This window comes from Lampris incognitus, chromosome 2 (genome assembly GCF_029633865.1).
Source record: "Lampris incognitus isolate fLamInc1 chromosome 2, fLamInc1.hap2, whole genome shotgun sequence".
Lineage (NCBI taxonomy): Eukaryota > Metazoa > Chordata > Actinopteri > Lampriformes > Lampridae > Lampris > Lampris incognitus.
The window spans coordinates 26,221,681-26,238,509 of NC_079212.1; positions in this window are offsets into that span (position 1 = coordinate 26,221,681).

Below are 16,829 nucleotides of genomic sequence, written 5' to 3' on the forward strand. Positions count from 1 at the left end.
GCATATGTGAATGGTGTGATGTGAGTCTCTCTTGTGTGCATGTGTAATCTGTCCTCCTGTCAGGTCTACATAGTGATGGTGGTCATGTGGCTCAGGTCCTGGGCTGTTCCAGTGGCATCTTGACACTGCTTGGCATCCTCCTCGTCATGCTCTTCATAGTATAGTTTATAATTCCTTTGTAATTCTGTTATCCTCTTTCGACATTGTATTGTGTAAATTGTGTAAACACAACAACCAACGCATGTCTGTCCGTCCTGGGAGAGACATCCCTCCTCTGTTGCCCTCCCTGATGTTTCTTCCTATTTTTTTTCTCCCTGTAAAAGGTTTTTTAGAGAGTTGTTCCTTATTCAATGTGAAGGTATAAGGACAGGATGTTGTATTGCTATAAAGCTCACTGAGGCAAATGTGCAATTTGTGATAATGGGCTATACAAATAAAACCGAATTGACTATAGCAAGAACACACTAGTGTACATTAAAAATAGAGCCACTGTCATAGCACTGTGATTTTGATGTCCAATTCAGCTTCTTGTAATTGGATTGTTTTGTTTGGTATTTAGAATCTAGACCAATTCCACTATTGTGGTCCTGGGTATGACGTTAAACTGCAGCCGTCGGGTCGTCGGGGATTAAACCGGCACACCCACTTCAACCCCTGGTTTGTTGTGAGGAGAGTGTGTGGACACCCAGCAGGACTAAAAACAAAACCTGTCAAAGGGCGGATGAGTTCCTCTGTGAACCAACGACCATCCATACCTGGAGAGGAGATAGGGACCACCATGTACTCCCCCCGCTGAAACACAATGATGACTCAACCAAACTCAACCACCATAAACGGTGGAAGAGACTTGTTGAAGCATCAGCTGTGCTCCTACGACCTCCATAGGTTACAGAACTGATGATGATGACTTTATTAGTATGTAAGCACTTACTACGTATTACTTAAATACATTTGATTGTTTCTCTTTTGATAATTCTGACAGCAAAATGCCTTAAAAGTAAAGAAAAGAGAACTTTTATGTTACATTGATGTATATATTCTGATCCCTTACATCTTCACAAAAATTGATTGATGTAAGATGTCACAGTGTCAGTTAGTTTGTCTTCAGTTGCAGATTAAAATATTCTCCAATCGGTGCAGTCAAAACAGTCTTGCGGTTCTTGATTCGCTTCGCTCATCCATTTCTTCACTGTTTTAACCACAGGCTTTGCAGATTTTAGTTTCTGCCTGTAGGTTGGAATAAGATGAACTGAGCAGCCATCAGAGTTCCCCAAAGCTACCCGGGGGACAGAGCGATATGCATCTTTAAGAATTGTGTAGCAGTTGTCCAGTGTGTTATTTTCCCCGGTGGGGCAATTAATATGCTGTCTGTATTTTGGTTGTTTGTGGTTTAACAATAATAATAGCTGTTGTTATTCTCATATTTCTTTAGTGCTCTCAAGAGATATCTTGGCATTTTTACTCAAGTTTTAGATCGATGTTCAGGAAAAGTAACATGTTTACATTTTTAGTTTTAAGCCGATTTCGCCTCTGACTAATTGCCCCTCCTGCTGAAAAGAGCCTCTCTGCTGGAACAGAGGCTGTACTCTTAGCCCTGAGGAAGGGAGCTTAGAGTACATCATTTGCCATCTTACAATGCTGTGATTGCAATCCTCTGTGAATAGCACACATAGCCATTGTAACTCTAATTAATGGTCATTGCAATTTGCATATGAAACCTATGCAAATTGGTTTCAGATGTTGTGTAATTGTGCTATTTATCAGGGAGGGGATTCCTGCAGTCAGCTGGGACTGATGAAGTCACTTAGATGAGTGATGAAACGTTTCTCCTACTGTCCAGATGCACGCCCAACCAGAAAATTCCAGTTGCTCCTCTCTGCCCTCTACCTGTTATGGAGGAACCATTCTCAAGAGTACTTATTGATTGTGTTGGCCCTTTGCCAAAAACTAAGAAAGGGAACGAGTCTATCCTGACTATTATGGATGTGGCCACCAGATTTCCAGAGGCAGTGCCATTGAAATCAATTAGGACCAAGGTCATAGTGGAGGCTCTGCTCCATTTCTTTTCTCGGGTAGGTTTACCACTAGAAGTCCAACATGATCGTGGGTCCAACTTCACTTCTGGTGTATTCCAGGAAGTGATGCATGAGCTGGGAGTTAAACAAATTATGTCATCTGCCTTTCATCCTCAGTCCCAAGGTGCAATTGAGAGGTACCATCAGACTTTATGTCTATGATTAAGACCTATTGTGTTGGCTGCTCAAATGACTGGGATGTAGCCATGCCATTTTTATTGTTTGCTGTCAGAGACTTGGTGAATGAGGCTACACGTTTTAGCCCTTTTGAGCTGGTTTATGGACATCAAGTGAGAGGGCCACTGAAGATAGCGAAAGAACAGCTGTTGCAGTCAGCTTTGCAGAAAGGTGCTCCTGGTGGGGTTTTGCAGTATGTAGCATCCTTCAAGGATAGGCTGCATGCAGCTTGTGACTTGGCCAGGAGTAACTTGGAAGCAGCTAAGGGAAAGATGAAGGCTCACTATGACAAAAAGACGGTGAAGTGTACCTTCAGAGCAGGAGACCACATTCTAGTGTTGTTGCCCATGGGTGGAGGTAAGCTGGGGGTTAAATTCTATGGTCCATATAAGGTTATCAAGAAGGTGGGTGATTGCAAGTATGTTGCTGAGACACCCGACCGGAGACAGAAATCACGACTATGTCACATCAATCTCCTGAAACCTTATTATACTTGTGACACTCCATCAGCTGTGCGTATCACATCTCAGGTTACTGTGGAAGAGGAGCAGAGTGAGGATGATGGGGTTGGGTCAGTTGAACCAGTTACAGCTAGACTTAAGAATTCCAATGCCCTGGCCAATCTCAGAGTCACTGAGTCATCTCACCACAGAGCAGAAAGAGGTGAGTTACATCTAGTGGATCAGTATAGTCCTCTGTTTAGCGATACGCCTGGCTTAACAAATTTAATAACTCATGATGTAGACACTGGTGAGGCAACCCCCATTAACAACATCCATACCGGATTAACCCACAAAAATGGGCTCAGGTGAAACCAGAGTTGCTCTACATGGAAGAAATTGGAGTGATCGAGCAAGGCTCAAGTGAATGGAGTTCTCCCTTAGTCCCTGTTCTCAAGCCCGATTTAACTGTGCGTCCTTGCATTGATTACTGAAAGGTAAATAATGTAACTAAAACAGATGCATATCCTATACCCAGGCTGGAGGACTGTATTGATAAGATTGGCAATGCACAGTATGTGTCGAAATTTGACTTGTTAAAGGGCTACTGGCAAGTCCCGTTGAAAGAAAGGGCAAAAGATGTGTCTGCATTTGTGACGCAGGAGAGTTTGTATCGCTGTCAGGTTCTCCCGTTTGGCATGGAAAAACACGCCGGCAACCTTTCAGAGGTTAATGAATTTGGTAACCTCCAGACTGCAGAACACTGTCACATATCTGGATGATGTGGTTTGTTATAGCACTTCATGGTCTGATCACATCGACCACATGAAATGGCTGTTTGAGCATCTTAAACAAGCGAGGTTGGTAATCAACTTGTCCAAATGTGAGATTGGAAAGGGGCAAGTCACATATTTGGGGCACCAGGTGGGTCAAGGTTCAGTGAGACCAAGGTCTGCCAAGGTGCAAGCCATTTTAGACCTGCCTGTTCCGAAAACAAAACGCCAGCTAATGCGCCTTTTGGGCATGTGTGGTTTTTATAGGCGGTTTGTTCCCAACTTGGCAGCTATGACAACACTACTCACAAACCTGTTGAAGAAGGAGTTAAGTTTAGCTGGTCAGCAGATTGTCAGACAGCGCTGGAAATGGTTAAAGCTATTCTAGCTAGTGAACCGGTGCTGGTTGCTCCAGACTTCTCTGTCCCATTCAAGCTTGCAGTGGATGCTTGTGATGTTGGAGTGGGGGCGGTGCTGCTACAGACTGATGGGTCAGGAATAGACAGACCTGTTGCATATTTCTCCAAGAAACTGAATCACCATCAGAGGTGATATTCCACCATCGAGAAGGAGGGCCTGGCTCTTGTCCTAGCAGTCCAACACTTTGAGGTGTACGTCTCTATGGCTGGAGCTGATCTGGTAGTCCTCACTGACCACAACCCACTTATGTTCCTGTCAAAATTCAGAACATCCAGTCAGAGAGTTCCGTTGGAGTTTAATTTTACAACCATATAACCTGACGGTAGTGCATTTGCCAGGCAGAGAAAATGTTATTGCGGACACCCTGTCAAGGGGATGTACATATGGTTTGGGTATTTTTGAAAAGTTTGGGAGTGCATTGCTGATAGTAATGCACTTGAATCAGTGGAGTTTACAAAAAAATGAATTAGATTATAACTGTACATAGTCTTGTTGTTGTTTTAAGAAATGAGAAAATAATATAAAAAGGATAAAACAAAAAGGAAAAAAAAACAAATAGGTTGAAACCAGATGTTTTTGGTTTTTTTTTTTGTAAGGGGGGAGGAATGTTAGAAGTGATAGGGGTTATAGCTGCCTTTTCCCCTCTTCTTTTCTTGGACTGGTTTTCATTGAGAAATGATTGGAGGTGTGGTTAAGCAGGGTATATAAGAGGACGTCACCGTGAGGTGTGGGTGCATCTCCTGGAGTTTGTTAATGGCGGGAGGTTGCGTAAATGCCTCAGGATACGCCACTTTGAAAACGCGGTACAGGTTCACACCATTCCAGCCTTGAAGGACTTTGAAGAAAACCAAGTTTCTTTCATTTTTGAGGATCCATCCATTATCAACCTAAACTGAACTAAACTACCAAGACAGTGTCCACCGCGTACGGAAGCCGAGACCCACGTGGTCGAGGCCTTGTCGGAGGGACCTGCTAACTGCTAGCCTGTTACCTTGGTAAGCTAGCCCACCTCCGCTATTTCTCTCATCTTGGAAATCAGTCCTTCTTCTTGTTTTTTCCCTCGTTTCCATCTTTTCTAAACACTCCAGATTAGGACTAGTATTGCGTGTTTAACCCTTAACCCCTAGACCTGACTAGTCTGTAACATAATGGTCCGTAACAATATCTATTACACTAGATAAATAAGTCTGTTAACTGCATTAACCCGAGTCAGCATATTTATTGCACACAAGCACTAACACACACCAGTACTCAAGCACCATATAGCACGTAGTGCACAACAAAGGATACAGTAATATCAGCTGTGTCATGGCCTTTTCCTGCTCCAAGCCCTGTCTGAATGGTCAGGGTGAAAACATTACACTCTGCTCGCATGCTGTAAGACAGATGCGAGCAGATCAGACGAGGGGGCAAATAACATACTGAGGACAATGGTGTGAGTAGAGGGAGCTATAACATGGCACGCAGGTGCACAAAGCAAGTGCACTCACACACAATGAATTTATGTTGGGCGAGCAGGTAGGGACGGTCATTACACACTGTGGTGGCATCAAGACCTCGTACAAAAAGGTAGAAGAGAGCTTAAGCACATGGCAGACTGTTGCACACGTACTGGTTCACTACAGTGATGACTGTGTGTGCGTAACGTGCCCAGAGCTGACCGTGTGTCACTGGTCACCAAGCACATTCAATGCTGAATGAGTTAGAGAACACTCAGATGTATCACGCAGATAGAACTGAATAAAAGGATGTGGTGAAGCCCATGATGCCACCGTGCATCTGTCTTTCACTGCCATTCCTCTGAGGAGAGCTGTGGAAGAGGACAAATCTCTCGTAGAATGGGCACGAATACCAGGCGGGGATTCCTCCCCCGCTGTGGCATATGCTAGTGGGCCAAACACTGTTTTGTCAGTCTTTCCTTAAGAATTCCCTCTGTAGTGCACAAACAGCTGCTGTGTCTGTCTGAAGCCTGCTGTGCGTGCCACATAATGGGACAATACGTGCACAAGACAGGGGCGATGTAACATTTCTTCTCTCTCATTTCTGTGAGGAGGAGAGAAAAAGCCCTCTAAGGAAACAACTCTTGATTTAAAAGAGCTGGTTATGACTTTGGGCATGAATGCAGAATTGGATGTCAGAGTGGCCAACCCGTCATCATCTCTGATAGTGAGACAAGATGGAGAGACTGAGGGTGCACACAAATCATTTACTATTTTTGCCGAGTCAGGGCTAAGAGAAGCGCTGTCTTTAAGGACAGTAATTTGAGAGAGATCTACGTTAGTGGTTCGAAAGGGAGGTTTCCAAGAGTGTGTAAAACCCGCGGTAAATGCCACTGTGATGCCAAGGGGTGCATGACAAGTCGCTGTCTGACTTCTTTTAAAAAGTGCTTAACCAGCGGGTGCGCAAAACAGACCTCTCTCCACAGCCTTCATGACAGGACGAATTGGCTGCAGCATATGTTTTAATTGTAGATAGAGCCAAATTTCTTTCTACTAGCAGCTAGAGAAAGGTTAACACATGAAATAAAGGGCAAGATGTGGGATCTGTGCCCTTCTCTATACATCAGCACTGAAAAGCAGGCCATTTTGCTGTGTAAGAGGCAGTAGTAGAAGGCTCTCGCATCCTGAATAGTGTGCACTACTTCAGGAGGAAAACCTAGCCTTTCCAGGTGCCCCCACTCAGGGGCCAAGCCCATAAACACTGGCCTATCACTGGAAAATGTAGAATTGAGCCGTCCAGCAGGGAGATTGTGTCCCCTAACCCTAACCCTAACCATGCCATGGTTTCCCCAACAGCAGCTGTATCATTGTCGGAAACCATGACATGCTCGTGCATTCTGGAGCTACCAGAACAATCACTAAATCCTCCTCTTGAATGTGCAGAATCAGAGGAATCGGAGGAAAAGTGTAAAGGAGAGCTCTGGGCCACGGTCGGTGAGAGGAGGCGTCCACTTCTGTTGAAGGAGTGTCCCACGCACTCATGAAGAAACATAATGCGAGCAGCTCAACAAACTGGACAGAGACGGACCCCGCCAACAGAATGCTGGGAAGTCATGTACTGCATTTCTTTATACACTGAAGAAAAAGAGGGAACAGAGTTCAGGTCACACAGGTGGTATACACAATCAATGTGGACCTGAGGGAGGCTCGTGCAGAGCACAAGGATGCGAAAGAAACTCATCACGACTACACATTGCGTGAGGGATAAACCCAATAGCAACAGCTCTTAGAGGGCAAAGCTAATGCGAAATAGAGCAGTTTATTACCAAGGAAAAAGAATCAAGTTTTCATTAGTGAATTGATAAGGTCAGCAAAAAGGATCTACAGTTAATGAGTGCCTGTTTGGACTCAACGCTGTTTTTGATCTGTCTACCGGGAGCCCGATGTGAGAGAGAGAGAGAGAGAGAGAGAGGAGCTGTGTGGAGGCTTTACTGTCCAATCAATTAGATTTCTGAACTCCCACTCTCAGACTTAAGTTTTAATATTGACCTAGTAACCAAGCAGAGCCAGCTCCCATTGCAGCATGTCATGTCAGCACTGTGTTGTAGCCAATTAAAATGGTCTTAGTGCTTTAGGCTCTCCAACAACAAGGCCAGTAAGTTCTTGTATGGTGGGAAGGTGAATGCTAGCCACTTATTTATGTTGCTCAAATCAATCACAAACATGGAGTTATTGACATTAATAGGATTAAAGTGGGATGTAGTTGGGGGGAGGGGGGGATCCCATTACCTACCTGCTGGATTTTGAACAGTGGAGTATACAGCTTACAAAAGACATGCTTCATAGCTAAGTCATGCAGCAATGATCAGAGCGAGAAGGTTGGTAGGTTGGGACATAAGTCACCACATGCTGGGACATAGGCCCTGCTTAGGAGCACAAATGCACTCTATCACAACCCGGTTTGTGCTTGTTCACTGGTCATGAATCACCATTACACTGCCAATAAAGAATGATTTAAGAAGAATGAACCGATTTTCAATGCAATAAAAACACTTTAATGGTGCCGCAATGTAGTCGGTTGTTTCCTACCACCACTGATATGAAATGACGTTTTGGAGAGTAGTCAGCCGGGGCTAGCCAGGTCCATGAAAAAACGCTGATTGTGATTAATCATTTAATCGTTATTCTGCAAAATGTACTCAAAATAAAGAAATGAGACAAATGGTGCTCTCTACCCATGTTTATTTGTACGTTTAAATGCAAGAACAGAAAGGAGAGATTTTCAACCTGAAAACCGGAAAAAATGAATATGACATTTTTTTGCTCTGAAGGACAAACGACTGGCCGATGAGCTGACCACACATACCAATAGCAACAATAATGTAAAATGCTGAGTACCTTTCCAATGACGGCGTAAACACTGCAGAAGGGGTCTGATGTGCTGAATGTCATTAGCGCCTGACAGAATGAATCTTATTTACTATTTGTGCTTTGCTGGAACAGCCTGTTCCCCATAAAAATGCATTCCCATTATGGACAAAAACAACAGGGAAATTGAAGGTGTCAGGAATGTTTTAGTGATTTCAGCATATGAATATTGTTATTTCATGTCTGAACGGAACAGGAGGACATTGAGGAGGCAAATAACCCAGATTGAATGGAAGCACTGAATACCAATGAGATTTTTTTTTTAATTGCCTACATGATGGATAGAATACTGCCTGAGAAGTGTGGACATAATAGGATACAGACTGCACCCATGAACATGTGTGGAAATATATGTGAATGACAGACAGGGAGGAAGGAGAGAGAGAGACAGATAGAGAGAGAGGAAGGAGGACTTCGACGGAGAGGTGATGGGAAGTCAGGGTAAGGGAGGGAGTGCTCTCGGTTGCTCTGTGTTTGTGCTGTGCTCTATTTGCTTTCACTCATCCATACAGGCCGGACCCCATACAAATCAAATGGCCATTACATCCCATACAGCGGATACTGCCAGTACTAATAAACTTGCTCATTGGAGAAAACCATCTATTTTTATATTGTTGGCATTTACCCAACATTCCAATCCAAAATGTCTTACATGAGCACTACTGCATAATAAACCCCACTAGCTTCCTTGATCACCAAAAATAACAGCCAACTAAAAATAAAGGCTGCAGCGGGCCCGGGGCCTGGTCTGACGCATCCCCTTCAATTTTCCTGGGGCTAGAAAATGGTCACGTAAGGGCAGAAAGCTTAGAGTAGTTGCAACAAAAGCCAAGCAGCGAGACTGAAGAGTTTGCCTTAAACCACTCCCTGGTTCATGTTCACCCTTTGTCAAACGGACAGGATAGAGCACAGGCGCTGCTTGGCCCGACCACACCCATCACGTGGTAATAGGCTCACGGGGTTAGATTGATGGATGTGGGTGGTGGGTTTACACTGGGAAGATAACTCCTGCTTCTCAGTGACAGCTGTACCACCCACCACTCCGCCTGCTGTGCCCCCCCCCCCATCTCCCGCACACCTGGGTTTACTACTACTCCAATGATTATCAGCCAGGGACTCTGATCTCTGTGGCAAAGAAGGCAGCAAAACGCTGGCTGGGAGAGAGGATGAGTAGGGTAGTAAAGCATGGGAAATGGAGATAGGAGGTGGGTACTGAAAGGGAGAAAGGATCAAGGTGGGGCGAGCATGGCGGGATTTTAGAGAGGAGTGTAAAGGAGAGAGCATACACTGAAAATGAGTGAAAGCTGGCGGATAGAGAGGGGTGAGTGAGAGAGATGGAGAGAAAGAGAGGTGAAAGACGGGGCAAAAGGCGAACAAGATTAGCAACAGCAGAGGCAGGGAAACAGTGGGAGTGTAGAAACAAGGAGAGATGGTGGGGGAGGGCCGAGACATAACGGAGAGGAGGAGAAATCGGAGGCCCCATAGGGAGCCACTGCGCCGTGAGTCATCGACAGGCAGCTGGATTAGGGTCTGTGTAAGTCAGAGCCTCCCTCCCCTGGACTTGTGGGATATTAACACAGAGAAGGATGAATGGCCCCTCTATGGAGGAGGAGAAAATAGAAATGAGTCTCTTTTGGCGCATTCAAAGCTGCCGGATTGTAGCTCTTTTGATGTGAAAGAATGTTGCGAACGAGGCCGTTTGATTGCAACACCGTCCTTTTTTTGTGGTTTCAAAACAATCGATGCACACATACTGAACTGTAGACACATTTAACAGCGCCCACAAATGCAAACAAGTAATATACAGTAGCTTCTCTGCTGATGCGCTTGTAGAACAGGGCCGCGCATTGTTACAACCTCTCAATTTTTAATAATGTTTTTGGGTGAAAAAGAATCGCTGAGCATTATTACCCTAGTTCTTTGAAAGCCAGACAGCTCCGTGCTGCATTTTTGAAAATAATAGAATTTTTTTTATGCTTGAATTTGGCAGCTTCTACCTCAGTGCTCTGAATCCCTCTCTTTTCTGTTTTCTGCCCTCTCCTCAGTGATGATGTGTGACTACCGGGTACAACTTCATTCCCTTGACTCCTGCTGATCCTCCTGTATTCAAATCCTTAGAGGACCCATAAACACAGCAACTATACACAGGCTTGTATGTGCACGCATGCACGCACACACACACACACGCACACACACACACACACGCACACACACACACACACACACACACACACACACACACACACACACACACACACACACACACACACACACACACACACACACACACACACAAGCATGTACGCACAGACATATATGCTAATACACTTGCAGAAGCAGCTGAAATCACAGTAGACCAGGGGCAAAAAGATAACAGCACTTAGACTGCTGCTGCTGCTGTTGTGTGGGTGGGACACAGTTCAGCTTCCTTCCTTCAACTCACTGCACCAGTCTGGAAAGAGGACTGAGAGATATGACAGCAAAGTGTAGAAACCAGAAGCTGGCTTTTTTTGGGTGTATGACTTGCACAGCTCCTCCGATGCTCCCTATAGGGCCCTGCGATGGCGCCTGTCACCCAGCAGAAGTCTGTGAGAGGAGTACAGGACTCTTTGTCTTGTTTGAAGAACGTGGGCCTCACTGATAACAGACACACTCAGCACTCTCAGGCTTTAAAATGGAAATCAATAGGAATGAGAAACGAGGCTCTTTCTGAGGCAGTCCTCAGATAGGAGGCGCTTCACTTTTGTTCCTCAACAATTTGGACTTTGAGAAATTTCTCATTGTAACTTTGGGGAGTCAACTGGCGTATCAAGTGGATTGCTGTCCTTTTTTCACCCCAGAGATTTATTTTGCCATCCTTTGAGCAGAACAAGGGAAAAAGTGACAGGGTGCCTCACTGGCGTGAGAACCGCTTCACTTACATCATAGATTAATGTGTTTGATTTTTAAAACCAAGCCTTGTGGAAAATGTATTTATCTGCAGTTTAAATTGGACTCTGAATCAGTTTTTAGTAGCAAAGTAAGTTTGAACATTCATGGACTTTGATACGGTGCTTTCCCCTTATCGGTCACTTAAACTGCAAATGCAAACACATTAACAATAGTGGTATACAAAACTGTACAGATAAAGTGAATAAATTCAAAATGATATGCAATGTACACAAGGTGTCTGTACAAGCCTGTCTGATTGCAGTGATAGAAAGCTGTGGATCACAGTAAAATAAAAGTATTATGTCAAATATTCAAATATATCCACATTTATGACACCTTCAGACTTGCCCGATGACAAAAATCGTCCGCCATACTTGTTAGAGTATTTACTGGAGACATCCTATGCCAAGGAAAGTACCCCAATTGGTGCAACATCGATCATTTCATCAATTTGAATGGTTCAATTATAAATATTGGAGAACTAAAATTAATCATTAATACATTTATGAGACTGGTTTTATGAGACTGATTTGATAACCCTGTTGCACCTACAAAAGTCTCATCTCCAGTTAAACATGAAGGGCCTCCGTTCCTAGACAGCCTTCGAAACCAATGCCTTGTCTTCATTTTGTCTGTAATCGAACCAAATCTACTCAGTTTGAATTTTTACATCGTACGCATATAACACCTGCTCTGAAAAACAAGATGGATGCTAATGTGTCTCTGCTCTACTGTAAGTGTAATTCTGAGATTGAGAATTACATTCACCGTTTCTGGTCACGTGTGAAGCTACAAAGCTACTGGTCTGGTATTGTAGATGAACAGTGTGTTATTTTTGCTATTCCGATAGAGTTAGACCCCATGTGCCTCCTTCTTGGTCTTCCAGATGGTCATATCATAAATATCAAACACAAGAGGATATTCAGTCTATTAACTTTTTCTGTCAGGAGGAATATTTTGCTCTTTTGGATCAAGGACGTCGCTCCAACAAAAAAGTCGTGGTGCAATCTTATAATGGAGTGTATTCCCAATGACTACATCTCATGTACGCTTCACTCCTCACTGGATGCCTTCTATAAAGTTTGGGACCCTTACTTGGAACATATTGGACCTACGCTGTCATCTTCCATATTACAAGGCTTTCCTAAACCGGCCTAGCCTGTCTGTCCCTGTACCTTTTTTACTGCAAAATCAGTTTTCCTGTAATCTTGCTATTTGTTTACTGATTTAATTATTCATTTGATGTTGCCTTTCTCTGTTGTAGGGGGTGGTGAGGGTTGGGGATGGAGATAAAACTCACTATTTTTTATTTACTGATTTTGTCATGTCGTGTTTGAGCTGTTGTGTTTTGTGTTGTATACGAAAATGTAATAAAGATATATATATAAAAAAGGTCCAACATTAATCAACCGAGTGCATTTCAGTTGATGTTACTTGGTGCTGTCTGTGGTTCTGAAAACAGCCCTGCCAAAAGCTTACTCACACAGTCACATCCCTAATGGACACCATTACATCCTATGATGTTGGGACTCTTAGTACATGAAATGTGATGTCACAGAGGAACTATAACTGTGGTTAGGGGTCAAACAACAGATTTCACACTCGTCAAACGAGCAGTTATAGTATTGCACCCCCCTATTTATGGCTCCTCTAGTCACAAAAATTGCAGTTCCAGCTGACTCCTCATATAAGTGCACCGAAATACACAGATGCCAGAAAATAAACCTGACAATATGAAATACAAGGACTGGGTCATGTGGAAGGATAAAAGACTAATAATAGTCATCGCTAAGCAAGGAATGAAATCTCAATCAAACGCAATCTGTCCAAATATATTTGGTATTCCTCAAACACAAGGCCTTGACAACAGAACTTCTTCTATAGTTCATTCCCTGCTGTTGAAAATAGACCGAGTTACTCAAGTTAAAGGTAATGGCTGTCTGTTTAACCTTATAGCAGTTGTAACAGCTGAAGAATTAGGACCGTGTGTTGTGCTGGTTTGAATCCCCGTGTTACCTCCGGCTTGGTCGGGCGTCCCTACAGACACAATTGGCCGTGTCTGCGGGTGGGAAGCCGGATGTGGGTATGTGTCCTGGTCGCTGCACTAGTACCTCCTCTGCTTGGTCAGGGCTCCTGTTCGGTAGGGGGAACTGGGGGGAATAGCATGATCCTCCCACGCACTATGTCCCCCTGGTGAAACTCCTCACTATTAGGTGAAAAGAAGCAGCTGGCGACTTCACATGTATTGGAGGAGGCATGTGGTAGTCTGCAGCCCTCCCCGGCTCAGCAGAGGGGGTGGAGCAGCGACCGGGATGGCTCAGAAAAGTGGGGTAATTGGCCGGATACAATTGGGGAGAAAAAGAAGTGAACCCCCCCCCCCCCAAAAAAAACAAAACAAAAAAACAACATAATTATGCAATCATGCTCAAACACACCTATGTTGCAGGGACTTTGCAGGCCTGGATGAATCTAGAGGTTCCTATCTGTGGGTGCTGTGTTTCTAGGCACTCAAGCAGAAGTTTGAAGTGCCAGTCTGTAATGTCTGTCATTTAAAAAAAAAATCTGTCTGCTATCTACAAAAGGAGCTCCACTCGTTTGAACACACTTTGTCTACACAGTTTATTCGTCACTGCACGAACCTGTGCTCAGATAAACCCACCCAGGGCCACAGTGTGACCCCGGACTGGAGCAGGAAGACATTTGTACGGTTGTGGCAGTGAATTTCTACATTAATCAAACTCTCCTGCCTGCCCATTGTGTGCTTGGTAAAATTTTAATGTGATCGAATATATCATGAGCTAATAGCAGTCTGTGATTATAAGATCCCTGTCCTGAATGTAAATATTAGCCTGTGCTGGAGGGTTGAGTGAAGTCAAATAGCTCACTTAACCTAGATGTGGCGTTACACTTGGTATAGGGGCTCGGCCTTTCAGGTAGCTTTCAGATGATCTCCACTGTGAAGTAATGGTCTGTGTGAAGAATCCATCACTGTAGTCCTATTACCCCGCTGGTGATGTTCATAGGGGGAAGTGACACTCCATTTCCTCTCATTTCTTGGCCTCACCACCACTGCTTCATATTCTCTCATTCTGTTAAAACAAGCATTTTTCCTCCGAAATAATATTTTCTCCACAAACAGGTGTTGCATCTTTTGCAGGTGATGTCTTCAAACCACATTTGGGATTAAAATGTAGATTTGTTAAAAACATGCAGGAATCTGTATATGAATAGAATCCAGTCTATGTATACAGTCTTGGTATGTTATATTTGTAGCACTGTGCTAAAATGTTCACAGACACCATTAGCATATATGGAATACTGACCTTTTTAATTCCAATTTATCTAAGTCTACAAATTGGGAAACAATTTGCAGAAGTATATTATTCGCTTCATACAACTTGAACCATCAACTAACTCGCCTGAGATTTGTGCATCGATATTATCTATCCAACCCTAATTATTATAGGATCTCCTCAGTGCACATTATGTAATACAGGTAAGTAGGAATTGTGGTGTATTGATAAATGTTCTATCATTCACTGTGGATACGGAACTACTTGTTGTTTACATGTTGTTGACCGGATGTAACCCCGCCCAGAAAGGAGATAAATATTAGATGCAAAAGCGCCAAAACCCAGAACTGCGCTCTCCAATGCCTTGACAGTCAGGTGGACATGTACAGCCGAGAGATATGAATAAAAGCTCCTTTACATAAAGTCATCTCCGGGTACTTTGTCCATAAGAACACAACACTGGCGACAAGGGGGATTCGTTTTTTTTCCACGAAAACTTTTTCTTCTGAGACGGAGAAAAAGGTGTTAGACAAGAGAGAGCTAACCGGAGCAACTAGCAACGTCAGTCACGAAATGGCTGTGTTTAGCAGTGAGTCGGGTTTGTGCTTCAACGAGGCTAACGAAAGCTTCGGCACGTACGAGGATCGTTTTGCACAGTTTATCGAAGCCAACGGGATTGAGGAGGGGAAGCAACGGGCTGTGTTCCTATCCGTGGTGGGTGCAAAGACTTTCGCTTTAATGACTGACTTGGTAGCGCCAAAGAAGCCATCGGAAACGCCATTAGCTGATATTTTTAAAGCATTGAGGGACTTTTATGTGCCAAAGAAGAATGTCCCGAGCGAACGTTATAGCTTCCGTGCCCGCAAGCAACAAAGTGGTGAGTCTCTAGCCGAGTATGTTGCCGCGCTAGAAGGGTTAGCAGCCTCTTGCGCATTTGGCGCGACGCTAGAAGAACAACTGAGAGATCAGCTAGTATATGGTATCAGTAGTAAAGAACTGAGAACTAAGCTGTTGAGTGCTGCTTATGGACAAGAGCTAAACTGGGCTAAAGTGATGGACACGGTGAACAATTTTGAGTGCACATCCGCGAGTCTTAGAGCGTTCCAGCAAGCTCCGCTGAGAACAGACATTGTGAGAGCCAGCAGCTACAAAGCGAGCGCCAGTGCGCGCGGAAACGCGGCACACGACATGAAAAAGGGCGCCAGGGACACGGCGTGCTACCGGTGCCTCGGAGAGGGACATTGTAATGAATGAAAGGTCACGTGTTTAACTTGACCTACTCACGGATGTACGTGCAGTGCGGGTGACGTATACAGGAAGTGAGAAGCGCATGTTATGAAGGTTGTATGTCGGATGAACGCTAGTAAAAGCTACACAGTTAAGAACCTACGAAGTCGGCTCGTTCTTGAATTATTCTTATGTCAGTAAGACAAGGCGTCTACGGACATTACATGGTGTCAGAATAGTCTGTGTATCGGAACACGAGTGGTCATGCCGAAGTTTAATCCGCCGAGTGAATTCAAGTTTGACTGCCCCGTTGAATGGCGGGAGTGGAAACAACGGTTTTCGCGCTTCAGGCTCGCGACAAAGCTGGATAAAGACGACGGGGAGATTCAAGTGAGTTCGCTGATTTATGCAATGGGCAGCGAGGCTGAAAAGATATTCAGCTCGTTTGACTTCGCGGCGGAGGGTGATAAAGTGGACTATGATATCGTACTGAAAAGGTTCGACGACTACTTTATTCCCCGCCGTAACATCATACATGAGAGGGCGTGCTTCTATCAACGTAGCCAGCAGCCAGGAGAGACAGCGGAGATGTACATCCGGACATTGTATGAGCTGTCTGAACACTGTGAGTTTGGGGACAAGAGGGATGAACATATCAGAGATCGTCTGGTAGTGGGCATAAAAGATAAGGTGCTCTCCCGTCAGTTCCAGCTCACAGCGGACCTTACTCTGGTGAAAGTCATTGAACAAGTGCGCCAGGCGGAGGCAATAACAAAGCAGCTCAGCCTCCAAGCTAACCAACCAGAGGCCCAGCTGGCTAACGTCAATGTTGTCCGACGGCGGGACGGACGCCAAAACAAAAAGGGCGGACAGCGTCATGGTGGCAGCAGTCCTGCAACCAACAAAGTAGATGAATGCGGGAGGTGCGGCAAGACGCAGCACACCGATGAGCGGAAGTGTCCTGCAACGAACAGTAAGTGCAACAAGTGTCATAAAAAGGGACATTGGGAGCGTGTATGTCACTCTAAAGCGGTGAGAGAAGTCACTGAAGAGGTTAAACAGCTGTACTTTCTGGGAGAAGTTGGCAAAGAGAGCAGTCAGGAAGATTGGACTGTTAGTTTAACAA